This window comes from Balaenoptera acutorostrata, chromosome 21 (assembly GCF_949987535.1).
Source record: "Balaenoptera acutorostrata chromosome 21, mBalAcu1.1, whole genome shotgun sequence".
Taxonomy (NCBI): domain Eukaryota; kingdom Metazoa; phylum Chordata; class Mammalia; order Artiodactyla; family Balaenopteridae; genus Balaenoptera; species Balaenoptera acutorostrata.
In genome coordinates, this window is record NC_080084.1 from 23,424,379 (window position 1) to 23,448,243 (window position 23,865).

Sequence of the window (23,865 nt, forward strand, 5' to 3'; positions counted from 1 at the left end):
ATTCATTTTTAGTTTTTTCGGTATATGTCTATTAAGAAGATATTACAGAGTTTGATATATTGTTTGCAAAGCTTTTTATGGTTTTTAGGATAAACATTTATTGCTAATTTTGGGGGGATAATCATTTTTCTTTCAAAATGTGGTTGCCAATCACAAATCATAAAGTTGTTTCTGGTAACAAATGTATCAGGATAGTATGTGCTTGAAGGGAATTATATACACAATATGGATTTTTTCCCCTCTTCTCCAGGATATGGTTTTGCAAGTTGCAACAAACCTCTATAGAACTGAGTTCAGGCAAAGTCTATCTCTATTAAATTGAAATGATATAGAATTATTTTCAGCTGGTCAAGCTATTCCAGTACACAAAACAGCATTTCCAAGTGGAAAGAAGTAGTAAATGAGCACCTTGGAAATGTTCGTAAACACAATCAACAGTTCATTATGATATCAAGTATCTCAAAGTAGGCAGGATCAAAAATAGACACAGTAGGTAATTATAGCAGTGAGCATCAGCTTGTTAAGTGCAAACTTATCTTCCCTGATGCCAATCTCCTTCCTGCTGTTTCTATCAAGAGTAAGTAAAAAACTTCATCCTTTCCTTTCTTCCTTTTCCTTCTAATTGGATTATCAGTCAGAGGATGCTGCCAAGGGAAAGAGAAAATGTTTGTTTATTTCCACATTCACATTCTTTACAGTCCTTTTGTATCTTGACAAGAATCATGAAGGGGAAGAGAGTAATTCTAGTTCATCATGAGAATATAATTCTATGTCACATTTTACATATTTTTATAAATTGAGCTTTGTCTGGAATTGATTTTGAAATGTTTGTGTCTACACTGAGTTTCTCAACTGGTTTTGGTGTTTTCTGTTTGCTTTTTTGTTTGCTTTTTATGAGGGTTGAAAGGGAGGAGGGCTTATGTGTGTTCAGATGTTTAAAGATAATATTCTTTCTAAAATTCCACCCTGGATTATCAGGAAGTGAGTCAAATCCTTGTTCTTATCTTAGCTAGGTCTATTTTTCCTATCATCCCATGAGTTCACATACTGGTCATCTTGGTGCCTTTTGCTGGACTAAGAACTTTCATTGCTGGTTTCTCTACTCTGGAGATAAATAAGATATATCTATGTATGCCTCTGCCTAGGCTGAAAATGAGAAATTTAGTGAGAAATTTTACCCATTTGCTTAGAAATCTGCAAAGTTAAAAAAAAAACAAAACTTTTTTTCCTTCTGTAAGACAGGGTTTATTTCTCTTTCTTGTTTACAGGCATTTCATTTTTTCTTGCTTTCCTACAGTGGCCAGAACTTTCAATATAATGTTGAATAGAAATGGAGAGGGAAAACATACTTGCCTTGTTTCTGAACCACAGGATTTTTGTAAATTCCCTTTACACACTGAGAAAATTCCCTTCTATTGCTAGCCTGTAGAGAGTTTTTAACAGAAAGTAGTTTTTAATTTTGTTGTTCCTTTTACTATAACTATTAAGATAGTCATATGTTTTTGTTTTAATTTGTTAATAATTTATCTGTTGCTGCAGAACAGTATTACCACACATTTAGCAACTTAAAACAACACACGTAACTTTAAGTTTCTGGTTTGGCATGTAGGGTGCTTAGAAGTCATCACTCCAGCCTAACAAGTAAAAAAACTGAACGAACTGAAAAATCAACAGCTCTTCTAAGATCTGTCAGAGACTTGAGGCCAGAGGGCAAATCACTGCCCCCAAAATTGGAGAGACAGACAGGCAGACACAGAGAACCCCAACATGAGCAGAAACTGCTGAACAGAAACTTCTGTTTGAACCCCTCCCTGGGTAGGCAGACTGCATTGTAATTAAAGTATGGCTGGAGGCTCAGTGTGGACAAGCCTGAAAATGAAAACCTCCAGAGGAGCCAGTCACAGGAGGAGCCCTGCATTTTTGTGAGCTTTATCTCTGGGAACTGTACCAGAGGCCGGAGGAGAAAAACACCTTACTTATAAAGGAGCAAATAAAACAGTTACTTCTGAGTTCTCAGAAACCATGCAAGCAAGAAGAAAGTGGAGTGAAATGTTTAAAGTGCTGAGAGAAGAAAATCACCAACCTAGAATTCTGTACCCTGTGAAATCATCTTTCAAAAGTGAAGGAGAAATAAAAGCTGTCTCAGATATACAAAAACTGAGAAAATTTGTTGCCAGTGATCTGCTCTGTAAGAAATGTAAAACAAGTTCTTGAGAGAAGAAAAATGACATAGGTCAGAAACTCAGGTCTACATAAAGAAAGAAAGAGCACTGGAGAAAGAATAAGTAAAGGTAAAATAAAAACTTTTACTTTTCTTATTCTTAATTGATCTAACAGATAAGAGTTTCTTAAAAAGAATAATTGCAACAATCTATGCAGTCATATATATATATATATTTTATATCTATATATATATACACTTATGTATAAGTAAAATGAATGACATCGATAAAGGGACAAGAGAGAAGAATTAGGAACGCTTTGTTACTATAAGGCACTTGTACAATTTATGAAGTGTTAATAGTGTTATTTGAAAGTAGACTTGAGTTAGTTGTAAAATACACTGCAAACTCTAGGGCAACCACTGAAAAATATAAAAATAAGAAGTATAATTTGTATGGAATTACGAAAGGAAAGGAAATAGAATCATAGAAAATACTCAATTAAAACCATAAAAGGCAGAAAAAGAGTGGAAGACAAAAATAGGAAGAAAGAACAAGGGCAACAGATAAAAAAGAGTAACAAATATGATGGATATCAATCCAACTACATCAACAGTCACTTTAAATGTCAAATCTAAAGACACTAATTAAAAAACAGAGATTAATCAACTGGATTAAAAAAAAAAAAAACCAGAGCCAACTATATGTTATCTACAAAAAACCCACATTAAATATAAAGACACATATAGATTAAAAGTAAATGGATGGGGAAAGAGATACCATGCTAACATTAATCGAAAGAAAGCAACAGTAGCTGTATTAATTTCTTCAGAGCAAGGAAAGTTATTAGGGATAAAGAGGGAGGTTATGTAATGATAAAGGGGTCAGTTCTCCAAGAAGACTAGCAATTGTTAATGTGTGTGCACCTAACAGGAAAGTGTCCAAATATGTGAGGCCAACACTGATAGATAAAGGAAAACTAGATGAATCCAGTATTACAGTTGGAGACTACGACACCCCTCTGAGAAACGGACAGCCCAGTACACAGAAAATCAGAACATCCTTCTCACTCTCACAGGGAACATTCACCAAAATAGGCCACATCCTGGGCCAAAAAATACACCTTAACAACTCTGCAAGAATAGAAATCATACATTGTCTGCTCTCAGACTATAATAGGATTAAACTGGAAATCAATAGCAGAAAGATAGCTAGGAAACTCTCAAATACTTGGAGACAAAACAGTATATTTCTAAGTAACACAAAGGTTACAGAAAAAGTCTCAATGAAATTAAAAAAAATTTTTTTTGAACTAAAAGAAAAAGAAAACACAACTTCTCAAAGTTTGAAGAATGCAATGAAAGCAGTTTCATATCTTTTTTTCCAGGTATCTAGTCATTTACTCTCAGCAATTCCTATAGTTGTTAATCCTTCATGGGGAGAAGCAGAAGTCTCCACAATGTGTTTAGTTATTTCCAATATAATCTTATTTAATTTGTTTGCCTTGATATTTTCTGATTTGTTTGATTTGTTTTCCTCTAAATTTCTGCTTGAAAGTCTTTTCAAAAGGCTGTCATGTTTAGCAGAAAACATAGAACACAGAATTTAGATTCAAAACAGCATTTGCAAACAGCTACCTATGTGATCCACTTAAATTATTTAACTAAATTGTTTCCCACTTTTTTACCTACAAAATAAGAGTACTTACATCCCTCTTGCAGATTTGCTGGATAGATTAGAAATAATATTTTTAAATATCTGGGGCTCAATAATAAATGATAGCTATTACCATTTACAAATTTTAACCAGTATTCTGTATTTCTTCATTCAGTGTTGAATCTTGCGATGATGAAATAATGCAGCTTCTGCATATATATATATATATATATATATATATATATATATATATATATGTATATATGTGAAATTTCAATGAAAGCAAATTTAATAAGCTTAATATAGAGGGAAAAATTGCTTGTTACCATAAGATCTTAGAGAAAACATGGTAAGCCACTAATTATTTTCAACATTATGATAACAAAAAACTTAAAATAACCAAAATACTTATACCTAAGTATAAATTATTAGGGGCAAAGCACATACTCGAGAATAGGACAATGTAACTGACCGGGCATTATGGTCTTCTTGCAGTTTTATCAATGAAGAAAGCTGTTTTAACGATCATCATAATGAGACAGTTGGTTTCGCTTATTAAAAAATATTTAGTGTTTTCTCTTTCTCCTTCCCCTATTGAAGTTGAGATGACAAAGTTAATGAACAGCGTATTGTGTCGGCGCATTGTTAGTGTAAATTGGTTATGTTCCCAAGCCTGTTTATGCACTGTATTTATTATTATATATAATTGTACACTTAGTGTATAAATTAATGAGATACAAATGTGAAGAGGGATATTTGTATTTAAGACTACATTGAGTGCTTTGTAAACACTATCAAGGTGAAACAAACATATTTTTAAGAACATATTTTATTTTAGAATTATTTTTGCTTTAATTTTTATTGGAGTATAGTTGATTTACAATGTTATGTTAGCTTTAGGTGTACAGCAAAATGAATTAGTTATACATATACATATATCCACTCTTTTTTAGATTCTTTTCCCGTATAGGCCATTACAGAGTACTGAGTAGAGTTCCCTGTGCTATCCAGTAGGTGCTTATTAGTTACCTATTTTATATATAGTAGTGTGTATATGTCAATCCCAATCTCCCAATTTATCCTCCCCCCCATGACCCCCTGAGAACCATAAGTTTGAAACAAACATATTTTTGATTGAATTCCAGGCCAAAATGAGGAATTAGTATGGAGGGAAATCATTAAAAAGTAAAGGAATTTTTTCTTTACGTAAATTGCTATAAGTACTTTTAAATTCTCATTCTTCTTTTAAAAATCAGATATATTTTGGTTGATACACTGTGGCTATGTTTTATTTAGTAAAATCACACAGCACTTTTTTCAACAAACCTGTACTCAGAAGAAAATTCTTGGCCCTAAAGCAAAAATAAAGAATAAATATACAATCTTATGTCCTAAATTCAAATCAGATTTCTTAGCTCTAATTTTTTTAAATTCTCACTTTAACTGAGTTTTTTAAAAAAGCAATCACCTACTCATTCTCACTACATCAGATAGATGTTTTATACTGCAGTGCTAATGAAACATGCAACATAATTCTCTGCCCTCTTTCATGTCTTACCCATTTCCTTTTTTTTGTAAAGGTCTACCTCCCTAACCTTCAACCCCATCTTTTATTGATGATGTTCAAAAATAATAAGTAAAATGATAACTGCTTGTAAGGTGTCAGTCTCTTGAGTTGAGGAAAAAATAATTGTGAACATCCATTGTCCAATCCAAGTAAGGGTCTTGGAGTGATAGGTGTCACCACAACCAGTGAGCACCCAGGGCTCTCAAATGCTATTCTAATCATTAGAATAAATGCTAAAAGACAAAGCAAGTGATTCACACCCCAGAAAGGATTTGGACAAAATAGATCAATGATTATATTGTATAAACTTGGTGGTTGAAAAATACATAGGCAGGACCCTCTCATTCTAGTTAGGATTCAAGGGACATTTCAAATCAGAATTGACATTTAATTATTTTAGGACAAATGATTTAAAGACATGGAATATTAGGTATAAAGGCCCAGAAACAAGAGAGAAACAAGACAAAGAAGAAAGAGCTAGACAGAGAGTTAGAGAGAAAAAGCACATATTCAAGGAATGAAAAGTAGTTTAGAAAAGTTTATCATAGACTGTTTATCAAAATGGCATCAGAAGCTAGATCATGAATCGCATGACCTAGATTTTAAAAATTATCCTAAAGATAAACATCCCTCTGAAAGTTTCAGTAAAGGAATGAGATGATAAATTTTTGTTTGACAAAGATCACTTTATTCAGTAATTACAGGCTATAAGATTATGGTGTTACAATGATATGCTAGATACTCATATCAGCTTTGATGGTTCTGGTTAAACACCCTTCATTATGCTTTTTGGTGTGTGCGTGTGTGTGTGTTTATAATGAAGTCGTGAAAGACACTCTTGAGTCTTGGGTCATTTGAAAAGCATTTTTTTCCCTCCAAACTTACAAGTAATTCAAAGAAAATCCTTTTTTTTTTTTTCTGAAAAAAAATATTTTAAAGGTAAAAATGGAGGAATCAGAAAGATAAAAACAATGAATAGCTTGTTTGATTCATGTGTTTATGCAACAGATATTATTTGAGTGCTTACTATACATCAGGCACTTTAATAGATAGTAGGGATTTAGAAGTAAACAAAAGACAAATATTCCTGCTTTACCAGGATTCCGTAGTTCCTTACTTCATCTGGTTAATATATACCTGCCTGCACAATCCACTTCTACTCAGAAAAAAAAATCTTCTTTTCACACATGGAAAATACAAACTAATAGTTTTAGTATATCATGATTCTGTGGCATGAATTAGAAAATTTTACTTAAACTCACATTTCTGAACATCGTACAAGATACTACCTTGCACTTCATTCTAGAAAATCTCTTCAAGGATATTTGTCTAGCCTATATAGCCTTGAAAGACAGAGGTAACAACTCCCTCCAAGCAAAGGAGAGGTTTGTTTACAGTTTTGAAAGGAGAATGCCCCCTTCCAAAGCAAACAGCAGAAATGCTTAATGCCCTACAATAAGAAGTAGGGGTTCCCAAATCATTTTTTTTGCTGAAATGCAATCAATTGCATACGCAGGTGTCACCTGGCCCTCTTCACAACACCCTGTGGAAATTGGATTTCAGGGAACTAGAGTGAAGTGTTGAGACTCTGGCTATTGCTGCGAGTAATAAACCGTTCTTTGTCTCTGACCAAGAGCCTCATGTTCAGCAGCGTTCAAGAAACTGAAGCAGCCTGAATTATTAGCTTGTAAGCAGGGTAAACTCTCAGACTCATCACAATTCTTGATAATAAGTATCCCTTTTTCTATAGTTCACGATGAAATCTCATCAAGGTCACAAGTAGAAAATATCTAGAGATGATAACGCAATGATTTTAAGTTCTTGAAATTTATATCAAAAAATTATAAAACTGGGGGCTTCCCTGGTGGCGCAGTGGTTGAGAATCTGCCTGCCAGTGCAGGGAACGCGGGTTCAAGCCCTGGTCTGGGAAGTTCCCACATGCCACGGAGCAACTGGGCCCGTGAGCCACAACTACTGAGCCTGCGCGTCTGGCGTCTGTGCTCCGCAACAAGAGAGGCCACGATAGTGAGAGGCCCGCGCACCGCGATGAAGAGTGGCCCCCACTTGCTGCAACTAGAGAAAGCCCTTGCACAGAAACGAAGACCCAACACAGCCAAAAATAAATAAATAAATTAATTAATTAAAAAAAAAATTATAAAACTGTACTGACAGACATAAAATGAGACTCAAATAAATGGAAAGCTATACCTTGTCCATAGAGAGAGAAAGATTCAACATTGTAAAGATGTCATTTGTACCCAAATTAACCTTTTAATTAATTGCATACCAATTAAAATTTCTAATAAGCCACTTTATGGAAATCCTATTGGGAACCTGGTGGAATTGGGGGGAGCAGGAGTAGGCTGGGATGGAAGTGACACACCAAGTTTTACAACCGCTATATTTAATATTACATGGAAAATGTTTTCATTAATCACATGTATTGCTTTCTCTAACATTAAAAATAAATCTGATGGGGCTTCCCTGGTGGCGCAGTGGTTGAGAATCTGCCTGCTAATGCAGGGGACACGGGTTCGAGCCCTGGTCTGGGAAGATCCCACATGCCACGGAGCAGCTGGGCCCGTGAGCCACAATTGCTGAGCCTGCGCGTCTGGAGCCTGTGCCCCGCGACGGGAGGGGCCGCGATAGAGAAAGGCCCGCGCACCGCGATGAAGAGCGGTCCCCGCACCGCGATGAAGAGTGGCCCCCGCTTGCCGCAACTGGAGAAAGCCCTCCCACGAACCGAAGACCCAACACAGCCAAAAATAAATAAATAAATAAATAAATAAATAAGAAAATCCTTTAAAAAAAAAATAAAAAAAAAAAATAAATCTGATGCTTAGAAATGGTTTAACACAACTACATATAGTAATAATAAGTAAGAAATTATGATGTACTTCGGGGTACAAAATTAGAATCTGGGGTGAATTATACAGTCAGGATTTTCTCTTCATTTGAAAATGTTAGTGAAAATACTTTGGCTTTATTTTTTGTAGCCATGCACTTTGATAGAAATACATATAGGATTCATATTTAAATGATTTTAACTGGATAAAACATCATTTGAAACTCAGTGACTAAATCATATCTTTTCCAGTGCCATTAGAAAGACATTTAATATATTAAGTAACAAGAGAAAAGATGATAGCTTATTCTGCTTTTTACAGAAAAAAGTAAGATGCTTCTTGTAGCCTTTATTCATTTATTTGAAAATGAGACAAAATGTGTGTCAAGCTCATCAATGAACTTTTGGAAGCTCTGCTTTCCATTTATGAAACAGTTAGTGACCTTCTGACAAATTTAGTCACTATGAAAAAAATCCAGCATAAAATAGCGACAGAAGCATTCAAATATATTAAAGTTCTTGCTAAACATTCTGTATTTGAAGGCTTCAAAATTCTAAGTGGGGAACAACTGAACATCTACATACAAAAATAAATACATAAATAAATCTAGAAACAGACCTTACACACTTTACGAAAATTAACTCAAAGTGGATCGCAGACATAAATGTAAAATGCAAAACCATAAAACTCCTAGAAAATAACATAGGATAAACCTACATGACTTAAGTATGGTGATGACTTTTCAGATACAACTCCAAATCCTACAACTACAACTACAATCCGTGAAGGAAATAATTGATAAACTACCTCATGAAAATTTTAAACTTCTGCACTGAAAAAGATAATGTCAAGAGAATTAGAAGACAAACCACAGACTAGGAGAAAATATTTGCAAGACACATCTGATAAAGGACTGTTATCCAAAATATGCAAAGAACTCTTAAAACTCAACAAGAAGAAAACAAACAACCCAATGAAAAAATGAACCAAAGACCTTAACAGACACCTCACCAAAGAAGATATATAGATGGTGACAAATAAGCATATGAAATGACGCTCCACATCATGTGTCATCCGGGAAATGCAAATTAAAGTAACAATGATATACCACTACACACCTATGAAACGACCCAAAGTCCAGAATACTGACAACACCAATGCTGATGCGGATGTGGAGCAACAGGAACTCTCATTCTTTGCTGGGGGGAATGTGAAATGGTACAGCCACTTTGGAAGATAGTTTGGCGATTTCTTAAGAAACTAACTATGCTTTTATTATATGGGCCAGTAATCATGCTTCTTGGTATTTATCCAAAGGAGTTGAAGACTTGTTTCCACTAAACACCTGCACATGGATGTTTAAAACAGCTTTATTCATAATTGCCAAAACTGGGAAGCAACCAAGATGCCCTTCAGTAGGAGGATGGATAAACAAACTGTGATACATCCAGACAAGTGGATATTATTTAGTGCTAAAAAGACATGAGCTATTAACCCATGAAAAGACATGAGGAAACTTAAGTGCACATTACCAAGTGAAAGAAGCCAATTTGAAAAGGCTATATACTGTACAATTCCAGCTATAGGACACTGTGGAAAAGGCATAACTAAGGAGACAATAAAAAGATCAGTAGCTACCAGCCATTATAGTGGGAAAGGATGAACAGGTGGAGCACAGAGGATTTTTTAGAGCAGTGAAAATACTTTGTATGACACTATATGATGAATACATGTCATGCATTTGCACAAACCGATGGAACATACAACACCAAGAGTGAACCCTAATGTAAACTATAGACTTTGGGTGATAATGATGTGTCAATGTAGTTTCATCAATTATAGCAAATGTACTGCTCTAACGGGGGATGTTGGTAATGGGGGAAGCTACTTTAACTTCATTTTTATATGCAGCCTTAGAAATATGTAGTCATAGGGCTTCCCTGGTGGCGCAGTGGTTGAGAGTCTGCCTGCTAATGCAGGGGACGCGGGTTCGAGCCCTGGTCTGGGAGGATCCCACGTGCCGCGGAGCAGCTGGGCCCGTGAGCCACAATTGCTGAGCCTGCGCGTCTGGAGCCTGTGCCCCGCAACGGGAGGGGCCGCGATAGAGAAAGGCCCGCGCACCGCAATGAAGAGCGGTCCCCGCACCGCGATGAAGAGTGGCCCCCGCTTGCCGCAACTGGAGAAAGCCCTCGCACGAACCGAAGACCCAACACAGCCAAAAATAAATAAATAAATAAATAAATAAGAAAATCCTTTAAAAAAAAAAAAAAAAAAAAGAAATATGTAGTCATACAGCTCTGTTCATCATTCATCCAGCTAATTCACTTCTTTCTAATTCTCTTGTTAATTTTCTCTTTCTTTTGAAGACAAAACTTTATATACTATTGAAAATTTTTGAATTTTTCTGAAGTTCACTGAAAATGTCAAGGTACAAATTTCTCTTTGATTTTATTTACCTTTGGGTGTTTTCTATTTCATAAACTTTAATTTGCCATTGACAATGTATGTACAAATATACCCAAAATTAAATGTTTAATTTGATTTGATGTAGGTCAAGCATTTGACTTCGGCCTTAAGCCAAAAGCTTGAGGAACATGATCTGAGCAAAGGCAGTTATTTTTAGAGATGCTGATTCTTACCCCATCTTCTCTTTTTTGAGTTGTATATCATTTTAAGTGCAAAGAAAACAGACAACCAGTGACTTCAGAAACCTAATTAAATCATAGATATCTCAAAAATGAGATTTTCATCAGCTAATATACAATGCATTTGGAGAAAAATCTTGAAATAGTCTCAAGAATAACATGCAAATTCCATAGAATTATCCTTCTTTAATTGTAAAATTAAACAAGAACACACAGAATTATTTCATCTAAGGCTTACTTTCTAGCTATATACTGAGGTTAGGTATTCTCTGATTTTCCTTTTTTCCATTCCATCCCATTCCATCCTAATCTCCTGTCCTTGTTTTCTCTAATAACCAATTTTATCCAAAATTGGTTGCTTTCTTTTAATAATTTATTCTTTTCCCTTTCTCCGAACTCTGGTTCACTTTAATCATGCCTAATTGTTTATGAACGAAATAATTTAATCAAAACTTTCATTTAGAACATTATTACTCAGCCATAAAAAGAAATGAAATTGAGTTATTTGTAGTGAGGTGGATGGACCTAGAGACTGTCATACAGAGTGAAGTAAGTCAGAAAGAGAAAATCAAATACTGTATGCTAACACATATATATGGAATATCTGGATTCATTCTTAATCAGTTTTAAAAAGAAATGATAGATACTCTTGGATTCTTTAGTAAATTGCCCCATGTCCATATCCTTATTAGCCTGTAATTTCTATTTCTTCGAAGCCATAATGGTTGTTTTGCATGTGAGAGTGAATTGTAAATCTGGTTATACTTAGGGAATTCCCCACTCTATGGAATTTGAACTAAGCTTTGTTTTGACCCCAACTGTTATTTCAGCATAAATCAAATTCAAGCAACTTGACCAAACCATTAAGACTATTTATACCCAGGGAAAAGGAAAAAAAAAACTTATGAAAAACTTAACCCCATCACAATTTTTTCTTCAGTTGCCATTACTAACTAAATGTATTTTCTAGATTTATGCAAATAACTGCTTTGATTTCATCCTCAGGATGTTTTACATACTTGGAAAAAATATATCTAATATAATAAAAATTGAAACATAAAAAATTATCTGGAAATATTTTTCTATGTCTCAGATATAGGCATTCTACAAAAAGTGGCTTCAGAGATTAGAGATAAAGCTGTAGTAACTTCCAGAATTAACTCTTATTTCTAAGTAAACCTCTGGTTATATTAATGTACTCAGAAGTGAATTGGTTTGCAAATATAACTTGCCTTCTCAAGTAAAATTGGGATAAATAAGGAAAATTGTAATTGAAATTTTAATTTTATATATTAATACACAAACGAGGAGTAGAAACAGACCAAAATAATACAGTATAATAGATCTTCATTTGGACTGACACTTCCCCTTAATAATCTAGATGTACAGTGTCATCCATCAGGTGGTTGATAAATCCACTTGTTCACGAGTCCAATGGGACCCACGTAAGTGATCCATGGTACAAGTGATCAAAGGTACATCTTAATCTTTAATTAAGATTCATCAGAAAGATATCGCTGTTTTATATTCTTATTTTTTAATGTCTGTAAAATATATTTGCATTATGTTGTTTTATTTGTAAGAAATAAGTTTATAAGCCAAACCTGCTTCAATTAAAAAGAAAAAAACAGTGTGTTTCACACTGCAGATCACACACAACCTATATAACTTGTCCATGAGTAAACATCAGTGAATTATAATCAGAAATAAAATTAAATAAAATAGAACAGCAAAAAAGGAAATATCAAAGTACCTCCCATATGGTATTATCTAGTGATTCTTTCACTTAAATTATATATTTCTGTATTTATGTGTCAAGATGTAAAATATATCTCTTACTGTAGGTTGTGGTAAAAAAATTTGAAAGCCATGGCCTGAGACAGCAAAATGGCTGAGACTAAAATAACAGTGTGATTATGAAAGCATTTGCTGATGGTAGGCAGAGTTGACAAGCTTATACTCTGATGAGTGACTGTTATTATCCATAAACATTCTTAACTTAAAAGTTCCTAAGCAGAAGAATTTGTGCAACCCCAATAAGCCTAACCTCAACCACTCAAATATGTCTCAGCAGAATTCTGACCTCTCTTTGGTATTTCAGCTTCTTCTCAGGTTAAAAAACACAACAATCTAGTTGGGTATTTGAGAAGCATTTTTATGAGATTCTTTTTCAGTCTTTTCTGTAACATGGATTTCCCTTTTTCTTTTCACTGACTCAGCAAGAAAAGAGTAACTGCTTCACTTTCTTCTTTCTTTGTTCAAGCAGACCTTAGGCTTCCATTAAACTACCTGCCCATCACTGCCTTTTCTAACTTTTAATCTCTACTTTTAGAGATCATCCATTTTCCTATAACATGGTCTCAGAAAATACATATCAGAAAGAGGCTTGATGGAAATTTGCTATTTTCTCCCTTCCAACCTATTCATTCCTTACATCTAGTAGTGTAGCATATTGCTTATTTAACTGCAGCTAAACAGCTGTAATCTTTATATGTACAACTTTCAGCAGTTTAATCATCTTACTTGTGATCAGTGGTATTTACTATCAGTAATAATGGACTGATGGAAAGTGTACATGGGCCTTCATATGTATGACAAAAGGTCCCCCAAGGCTCTTGGGAAGTGGGGTACTAAGAAGTTTCCCCAGCCTCCTAGCTGCCTTGACAGGAGATTCTTGTCAGAGAAAGTGACAACACAGTCTTCACGATGCCCATGGTTCCAGCTGCCCTGTGAAGCTGCAGTATTGAGCTCATGCCTCATTTTGACTCTTAGATGAGACAATAACTCATGGTGAGAGGTTGGTCTGGGTGCCCAATGAGTCTGTCCTACCCTCTCATTCCCTTCCCCTTGCATTTTGGTCTACTTTACCTTTCCCAACACTCTTCCAGGTGTGGTCATTCCTGGACTAAACAGAGAATTTTATTTATATAGATCATAATTTTCACTTTTAGCCAAGTGGCTTTTCAGCCTCTTACAGCATTCATATACATGTGTCCCCAACACTGTAATGTTTTCTGCTTCTCAGAGTCTCAAACTCAGTTTCCCAGTTTGGGGATAATAACATTTCTCAGGATGGCACTGTACCATGTGATCCCTTTACTATTAAACATCCAGTGTTGTCTACTCTTAAAAACAGGCTCTCAAGGATATTAGTAGTTATTCAATCTAAAAGTTGCTCTGAGTAATTCAAATCTTCCTTTGCATATCCCTTAATACACAAATAGTTCTAGCTTTAAACTCTCTCTGTATGTTTCCATTTTTTAAATAAGAAAATATTGAGTATCAGACCTACCTTTTTCAGAATTTCTCACCTCCATGAAAAGATCGAAGAGCCATAGAGACTCTGCTACACACTGTGTCAGATTAAATTGAAAAATAATTTAATTAAAATACACCTGTTCTCTCCAGTCTGCCAGAATTTAATCATTCGAAATGGCACTCTTCCAGATGACAGTGGTCACTGTCCTTATTTTAGAAATAAGACAAATCTAATATTTCACACATAGCTATTGTTTTGGGAATCCAGTAACTCACCCTGTCGAAACCATATCTAGTGGAATGTCATAATAATCCTTTGAAGATGGAGAAGAATGCAGAAGAAAACAAAAAGAATCAAATGAATTCATAATGCTTTTTGATTTTCAGGAAATATTCATGCTACATACAAATATATATATGCATATATAAATCACAAGATAATACTCGGTCTAAAGTATAAATTATTTTTAAAATCTTTAAAACTAAAAAATACACTTTCCTTTTTTATCTTAAACCCTAGGTAACCTTTTCAGCCTCATAAAATTAATCCAGCCATTTCTAAAGACAATGGAGCTTTGGTTATAATGTTCCAGAACACTGCTACATGGTCCCAGAGTGCCAGTAGTTTTAGGGATATACACCAATTGAATATCAATTAGCTGAGAATCAAAAGAATTTAGTGATAAATGCAATCTAGGAATTTGGGTCTCATTCTTTCTGACAAATATAAAGAATCTCAGGGTTTGCAAGTTTGCCTTGGAAAAACATAGGGGAAACTACCAAGCTCATTCTAAGCACAGCCCAATGTGGGTAGGGTTGGGGAAATCTTTTTTGATCCATCAGGATAATTGGTTATGCACTAATTTAAACTCTAGGGCATTCTGTGGTACTGTGATAATGAATCAACTGCCTCCCCTCTTGGGATTGCCCCACATCGTCTCACCACCTCCAGTTACTCCTTAAATCTTCTCATAGAAAGATAATACTTCCCCATCTACTACTTATGACACTATAAATCTTTTATTTGATATTTATTTAAGTCTGGTCCTTGGTCCACAGCTCCCCTTGTGCACTATCCTCCAAGGGTAATCTCATCCATGCTACTGTCTTCACGATCACTTATGTGCAGAACATTCCTAACCTTCCTTTACTAGCCCAGGCTGCTCCTCTGAGCTTCCAGATGGACATCTCACCAGCACATCCCACAGGCATCTCAAATTCAACATATTCAAACCAGAACTCACCATCTTCTTTCTAAATCTGTTCCTTTTCCAACAGTCTCTTTCTTTATTAGTAAAATTACAATCTACCTGGTCACCTATGTTAGAAAATGAAGGGGTTCTGGGCTCATCCTTCCATTACCAATAATTCATCAGTTCTCAGTATTTCCTAACTCCAGCCTTTCATCTTTATCTCTTTTATTTATTCAGCAAATATTTAATGAGTGTTTACCATATGCTAGTCATTCTTCTAAAGTTGAGTTTATTTTGAACAACAAAACACACAAAAAAAATCCCTACCTTTCTGGTGCTTACATTCTAGTTGGAGGAGACAGAAAATAAACAATAAGTATAATAAATTAGTTACCAGAAGCTGGTATGTGCTACAGACTAACATAAATAGAATAGGATAATGAGGATCAGAAATTTAGAGGTGAGGGGATTAAAACTTTAAATGGGCTATCAGGGTAAGCTTCAGTGATAAAGTAGTATTTGAGCAAAGACTTAAAGAATGTATAAGAGTTAGCCAAGAAAATATGGGAGAAGAGTGTACTGGGAAAAGACGGCAGTCAAGTCAGTGTGTGCGTGGTGGCTGTACGGAGATCATGGCCTTAGTGGGGACAGTGCTTATTCCTGCTACATGTTCCCTTTCCAGTCGTGTCCCTCTCTACTCTCTCTTTTACTAGCCTTGAGAGTTATTTCTCTACAACTCAAATTGCCATGATTCTCCCCTCTTGAAACCTCTCGGTGACTGTCCACAGACCACAAGAAGAAGTTAATCTCTTAACTGGTGTATAAAGGCTTCCATGATCTGGGTTGTGTTTACTTCTATAGCCGAATCTCATTCCTCTTCCTATCTACTTTATGTCCAACATAAAGGTACCGAACTCCTTCTAGTTTCACAGACACCAAGTCTTGCCTCTGTAACTTCTGTGCCTTCTGTCTCTTTCATCTGGCTAAATAATACTCCTGACACTTCATCCCTTACCACACCCAGTACCGATTAAATTCAGTGCAGCACCATTTTTCTACCTATGGATATCTTTAGCATTACTCTTACTGTCCATGTTATAAATACATTTCTATATGTATTTCTTTTTATTAGGCTCTAAGCTCCTTAATTATATTGGTTAAATAGATGAATGATTATGATCATGTTTAAATTGATGCAAAATAAAGTAGGGAGATTTCAGTTGGACTTTAAGATGAACTTTCAATTGTTTTCTATGGTTTTAAGATAAAATTTCAGGTTTTTTGCCTGCCATGGGCCTCAACATATTAGTCTTATCTGGCTTTTCAAACTGTGTGTGGATGTGTAATCATTCATCTATCCAACCATTTTTACTGGGCATCTATTAGACACAAGACATATACTCTTTATGCTTAAGGAGCTCGAAGCTTATTTAAAAGATTGTATGTGTATACATATATATAAAATACATATTTTATATAAAATATATTATATATAATATATAAAATATACCTAAAATATATATAAAATGTGTATATTATATATATAGTGTGTATACTTTCCATTTATGAATGGAATGGAATGAAGCCTCTCTCAACATAACTACAATATGCTGACTGATTGATAAGGTCCTACTTGTTCCCACAAACACATAGTGCACATTCCAGCCTCCACAAGTCTGCTTTAGTGTTCTTCTATTCTCTTAATTGGAATATCTGTGTTTTTTTTCCTCTATCTAAATTTTATCATAAATACAGTCAAGCTCTACCTCTTGGCTGAACTCTCTTGACTACTCACACCCTAATGAAGTTTGCTATTGATCTTGTGTATTGGCTTCAGTTCTCCTGATTTTATTAACAAATGAGAAGGCAAGAATTATGTGTTAAACTTATTTCATACTCCATACTGTCATCAGAGTAAATATTTGCTGAAGTACTTGGGATATGAAATACTAGAAAGAGCTAAAAAGAGGTCTGTGGGTTATTTGCATTTGGAGATGGATAATTAAAGCATAAACAATTATTTCCCCAAGCCAGTCTGGAATTCACCTCAGTATAAGAAGAATAATGAGCAAAATACTGCATGGAAGACAATTCTAGTTTCAAGATTCTAACCAGAATCTTCAAAATAAAAGAAGGTAAATGAACACATCTTAATGAAGAGGAAAATCAGTGAGAAGAAAACGGTCGTGTGGTTTTGTTTGTCTGATCGTGGAAGGTGGCTTCATTTCTTCTCTTTTCTTCCCATCTGTTCAGCAGCTCTAAGGTTTAGTTCTCTTCTGACTAATGGCGATTGATTAGTATTGACTGATGGCCATACAAACCAAGGAAGAACTTTGGGGTTTAGTCTTGATGTAAAGGTGTTACATTTATATTCTCTCTTCTCTTTTTCTCCTGGCCTTTCTCTGGAAAGTAGAGTATTCTACGTACCCTGATGTGCCCTAATTTCCTCCCTGAACGCCGAAGACCTTGAACTAACAATATGTAGAAAGACAAGAAATCAGTGAGGTGTTGCAACGCATTTTCCTCAAGAGAAACACTATTATATACAGTAAACATGCAGAAAAAGACCCACTGACCCAGAACCCAATTAGCTAGTTTGCAGCTGCCTGTGTCTGAGAAGTTAGTTCCTTCTTTAACTATTATTGAGGATCTAATTGTATTAGAATAAGCTATGAGGCTAACAATAGAAAACTCTTTCCTACCTAGTGGACTTTGCTAATATCTACGTCATTTTGTAGGAGGAAAACTTTATAATCTGATGCTTTCAGATACCAAATCTGTATTTTATGCCCTTTACCAGTTTCTAATCTTTGTTGAAATAATTGATCTTAATGACTACATGTTTTTATTAGCTGGTTAATTTACCTTGAAGTGACTGTAAGATATTATGTTCTCTGTCTCTTGTTGGTTTTAGGTAGATTACAATGAACACCTCTCAGTAAGTCAGCCCTATTCCCTTAATGTATTATAGAGCTGAATGCCACCCATAGGATTAGTGTTAGAATTAAGCAGTCACCCACATGGTATGTTTTGGGGCCTGATCATTCCTCTGCACAACACCATTGCCCTCACACAAATACTGGATGCCTGAAAATTTACCTAGGGAGGCAATGTAGTCCAGAGATCAGTATACAGGCCCTGGCATTAATGCTTGGGCTCTGCTTCTACACTCACAGTTTACTCTCTGTTTGCCTCATTTTCCCATCTGTAAAAGAGAATGATGATAGTTACTCCTTAGTGTTAAAGATTACATGAAACAATACATGTAACCTACTTATGACTCTACCTGGTCAATAGTAAATGCTTTTAAAAATTAACTATTGTTACTGTCATAAAATATTCGTCATTTTGACTTATCTGCACCCTGCACCTAGTGAGGATAAAGCCTTAAACTAGTTCACACCAAAGTGTTAGTTTCTTACTCAGGAAAGAACATATGGATTAGCTTCATAAACTGCAAAGTGCTCTATAAAAATAAAGAAATGGTGTAACTAGCATTTTAAAGGGCAATGTGAGAACAGAAATGGTTTTGGTACACAGGGATGGCAGAAAAAGACTGAAGGGAAATTCAGCTATTTTATACTTTTTCCCATTGCCTTTCTTTATCATGTATTAGAGAATATACTCCAAATTCATCTCTATGGGGTTATTTAATGAAAGAAGGCCCATGAAAGATTAGTCACCACACAGGGTGAATTGAACAAATCTGGGCCCCTGAGCCAGCCCTGCACCTGGGGCAGAGGGGCTCGCTGGCATGGACACAGCCTGTGACAAGCATGTGCACGTGCTGGTGAGGTGTGCCCAAGGGAACCTGCGTGTCTGTGAACCAAGTAAGCAGGACCTGGGAAGTTTTAACACTCTGGTAGCAAACTGTTTTCTAGGAACAGAATAAAAGTAAGGTTGATACATTCACCTCCCTTTGATATGCTCCCCAACCTCCAACCCTACATAATAGAGGCCTGGCCTGACAGCTGTGACATTTGAAGGTGCCCAGCTCCACTGTAAAAATCTCTAGATTGCTTTAGAGCTATTTACAGAGGGCAAAACCCGAAGCGGGAAAAGGATTGAGGGGCTTGGATCTATTGTAATTTTAAGTTTTAATGTAAATATTACCTCATTTATATCTCTAGTATGAAAAAAGGAGTTACTTCTTTTTAGAATTTTTTTTTTTTAATGTATGTCTTTCTGCAGGACACTCTGAGCTTCTGAAGGATAGTAATCATGTCATATCATTTTTTTATTCCTAGTATTTTGCACACACAAAAAAAATGAAAAAAAAACCCCTATATAATAGCTGCTCAATGATTTTTTTAGTATGTAAATGAGAAAGAAACCATGCAAAAGGTTGTCTTTGGCATTTCCTCCAAAGATATATATGGGTTGAGATACATCAGTGACTTAGGAATGTGGTCAAAGCTCAGATTTCACCAAGAGAAATCTCTAGAAACTCTTTGCTTTACCATGGTAAGACTGAATCTGAGGACTTAACAAAAAAGGAGTTCATTTTGAATCCTGTAGCATTTCTACTTGAATCTGAGAAGATTCTAGATACTATCTTAAGCCAACATTATTATCTACCTTTCCAGGAGATTCAGAAGACTTTTAAACTTCACAAATACTAGAAACCCAGAATAAGAATTTTCCTGTGGAAAACTATTCAAGTATTTTATAAGTGATAAAACATTAAATAAGATGCTTTGTTTTAGGAAATTTCTTTTGTTATTTGCCTATGAGTGCTATATATTAAATATCCTAAGCATACACACTGTCAAACTGTATAATAAAATATGTATAATAAAATTATATTAATCTAAAAACGTCTCATACAAAGCCTGAAAACTAAGTCTTAAAGTTATGCTCAATAATATATTTAGCCGTATTTTGAGTTCATTAAACAAAATGAATCATTATAATACTTTCATATTTAAGCACAGCAAATTGTATCATGTAGAAATGTATATGGGTAACTGATGTATATGGGTAACTGATCTCTCCCTGAAATTGAATCATCTCAGGAGAGAAATTCACTATAAAGTTGGTATTGGTTACACTATACAAATTGTATTGTGAGGTATTATTCGTAAACAATAAAGTTGAATAAAAAAACTTCAACTTTTTGTCTTGCAGAAATGTTATCTAAGTATATTTTACTGTATATAAAGAGACAAGTGTCTTGTTGATTGTTTTATATGGCTGACATTCTAAGAGCTACTCAGAAAAGCTATTTATACTTTTGGATTGAGAATCATGTCAGTCTTGGAACATATGGTCATCTTTAAAGTCTGTTTAGTCTCTCTGAAAATAGAAATTATTATTTGATAATTTAAATTATTTGAATAATAAGTTTACCGAAACAATGTTATGACAAAATAGAAGTATATGTGTATCTCAGCAGATCTTTAATTAAAAAAAAAAAAAAAAACAGCAAGATATTGTAAAGATTTGGGTATTTCGTAATTGGTTTCCTGTTCACCTCCTATCAAGCATTTCTTGAATTTTCTAGATTTGTAGAAATCAAATGTTCTGTCTTCTTTTCCCACTACACAAACACTTTCTGACATCAGAGGACAAGAAAAAAATTGCCCAGGGATCCAATTTGTTTACTATGGATTTGACTCATATTTAATTTCTTTTTCACTCTGCCTTCAATACCTCTGAAATTTAGTACATACATTCAATAAGTATTAAATATCCCTCTTCCATTTGAGTCCAGCTTTTCCTTCCTCCCTTCCTCTCTCCTTCCCTCCATCCCTCACTGACCCCTTCTTTCTCTTTCTTTCTTTCTCTCCTCTTTTCCTTCCTTTCTTGTTTTCACACTGTAGATCCTATGCACTCCATTAACCATTTTCAACCCTCAAGCTCGGATCCATGGCTTAAGCACAACTTAAAGCCCTCACTAGACACATTCCTAGCCCTACAGCAACCACTTTCTCTGAACTAAAAATTTTGTTAGTGACTCTCTAGGGCAGTGTTTCCAAAAATGCCAGGTTATAAAAATCACCTAAGGATCTAGCTAATATACAGATAGCCAGGAGCAAAGGAAAAAGAAAAAACAAACACCTTTTAATAAATTCACTAGATGATTCTTTGGATAAGAAAATCTTGAGAAGCACTAATCTAGACCCACCTCTCAACTGCTGCATATTTCTTCTCATGACTATTACACATGGTCATACAGCACCAGCTTCAGCACAGTGATACATATTTCTTTAAGAGAAAACCTTTTCCACTGTTTGACCGTTCTAATTATAGGGGAAAAAAAGAGTCTTCTTGTGTTGTTCTTAAATCTCTTTCCTATTCTGAAGTTTACAGTTTTAACATGGGCACATACTGCTATCTTTAAAAAAAAATAGATGAATTATAGAGAAAATCAAAAGTGCTCTAATATATATGATTTGACATGAGCAGGTTCTTGACAGCAGGAAAGCAATGAAAATGGGATCAAGTCTTCCCAGCAAAGGAAATTAACCAACAGGAGCCTGACAATTGCAGGCTTATTTTAAGGGAGGAGTGATATGTTTTGAAGGTTATTAAGATGTAACCTCTTATTCATCTAGAAACTTAAATGTTTCTCCTTGAGAAGAATCTTTAGGAAAGTTGCAAATTGTAATTACCTGTAACAGGTGACTTGGCAGAAAGTACTGCTAACTATCCAGTGTTTTTATACAGAAAACTTGGGTTTAAATTCCAACTAAGACGCGTACCAATTTTGCCACTTGGAGTAGATGATTTAACTCCTCTGAGAATTAAGTTTTCCATGTGTGATATATAATAAGGCAATTCTGATAAAAGTATAATAAGGATTAAAGGTGAACATGACCATAAACTAAGTTCTATAAATATTTCAAATATTAAGAAATTTTACTAAACTAGCTTGCGAGCTGTGTCTCTGGTAGAGTTTTATTACTGATCAATTGAAAAGAAAGGAAAGCTTAACAGTTAATTGGCATGCATACTGTATCTAAAATTATGTTTACTATGGATTTGATTTATTTATCTGATTTATTCCTGTCCTGCCCCTAGGTTCATCAGAACTAATTTTTTTTTTAGATTCTATATGTATGTGTTAGCGTACGGTATTTGTTTTTCTCTTTCTGACTTACTTCACTCTGTATGACAGACTCTAGGAATAAGACGCAGATGTAGAGAATGGACTTGAGGACACAGGGAAGGGGGAAGGGTAAACTGGGACAAAGTGAGAAAGTAGCATTGACATATATACACTACCAAATATAAAATAGATGGCTAGTGGGAAGCAGGCGCATAGCACAGGGAGATCAGCTCTGTGCTTTGTGACCACCTGGAGGGGTGGGATAGGGAGGGTAGAAGGGAGGGAGATGCAAGAGGGAGGGGATATGGGGATATATGTATACGTAAAGCTGATTCACTTTGTTATACAGCAGAAACTAACACAACATCGTAAAACAATTATACTCCAATAAAGATGTTAAATAATAGTAATAATAATAAAATAAAATTATATGTCTCTGGAATTCACACTTAGGGCTCCTGAAATATTATTTCACCATCAGCATTTTCTCTTTTGGTCCTTACTAGGTTTCATATATTTATTGGAGTGGGAAAATAGAAATGAGGAAACCAGAATGAGAAAAGACTGTATCTTAAAACCAAAAGGCAGACATCACTTCTTTATGAACTTAAAAGACAATGTAGGAAACTGAATGAATTAATGAAGCACCTGAAGTCATTTTAAATATATCCTTCTGAAGGGAATGCACTCAGGGCAACTGACTTTTGTGTGTTTTTATTGTATTGAACAAATCTTTTTTTAGAAGACAAATTAAAAGTTCAATTATCTCTTTATACACAATATATCAATAAATATATTCAGGACCATAATTCAGTACTTAAGTTTTTAATGGGAAAAAAAGGGGGACTGGAAATAATTAAGCACTGGTTTTGACATTAACCAACTGATAAATATTCTTGATAAAGACACAGTATTCAAATATCCTTTAGCTTATTTTAAAATGAGGGAGTAGTGTCAATGACCACTGGAAGCTACATCTAGTTTCAACCTTAAAATGATTTGCATACACATTTTTATTTAAGGAAAATATTTTAAATTATAAACAAAGAACCTGAATACTAAAGTAAAACCAAAGAAGGACATGAAAATAAATATGGATTTGTGTTTTGAGTTCATTATGTCAAATATTCATCCAAGAAAATAATAAAAGAAAAAATAGCTTCAATGAATTTTTAAATTTAACATTAGGAAAAACATGACATTAAACTTTTAAAAATGTCATTTAATAACTATTGTTCCAGATAAAATATTTTTATTTTAGACTTAATATCTATATTTTATGTTTAGTAAAACCAAGACAATTTGATGGTGGTTCAAATCTATTTTGGCATTTAAAATATTTTAATATGTGTAAAAAAGAAATTTAAAATCTAAATTATGTATCTAATTATAGGCATGTTATTTAATATTGGTGAGAGCGCTGCCAAAATATGAAGAGACTCAAATTTATTTGCTGAGCACTTTCTATATTCAGGGTGCCAGGAAAA

At 34.6% G+C, this 23,865-nt stretch overlaps 1 long non-coding RNA gene across 4 annotated transcripts in view; it reads left to right on the forward strand.

The window, feature by feature from the left end:
* Nucleotides 1-541: 541 nt before the first annotated feature.
* Nucleotides 542-23,865, forward strand: part of LOC130706177 (uncharacterized) — a 100,921-nt gene continuing 77,597 nt past the window's right edge. For all 4 annotated transcript variants that reach the window (XR_009006562.1, XR_009006564.1, XR_009006563.1 and 1 more), the window contains exons 1-2: nt 542-577; nt 1,610-2,291. This is a non-coding gene — a long non-coding RNA (uncharacterized LOC130706177). The remainder of the gene's footprint in view (nt 578-1,609; nt 2,292-23,865) is intronic.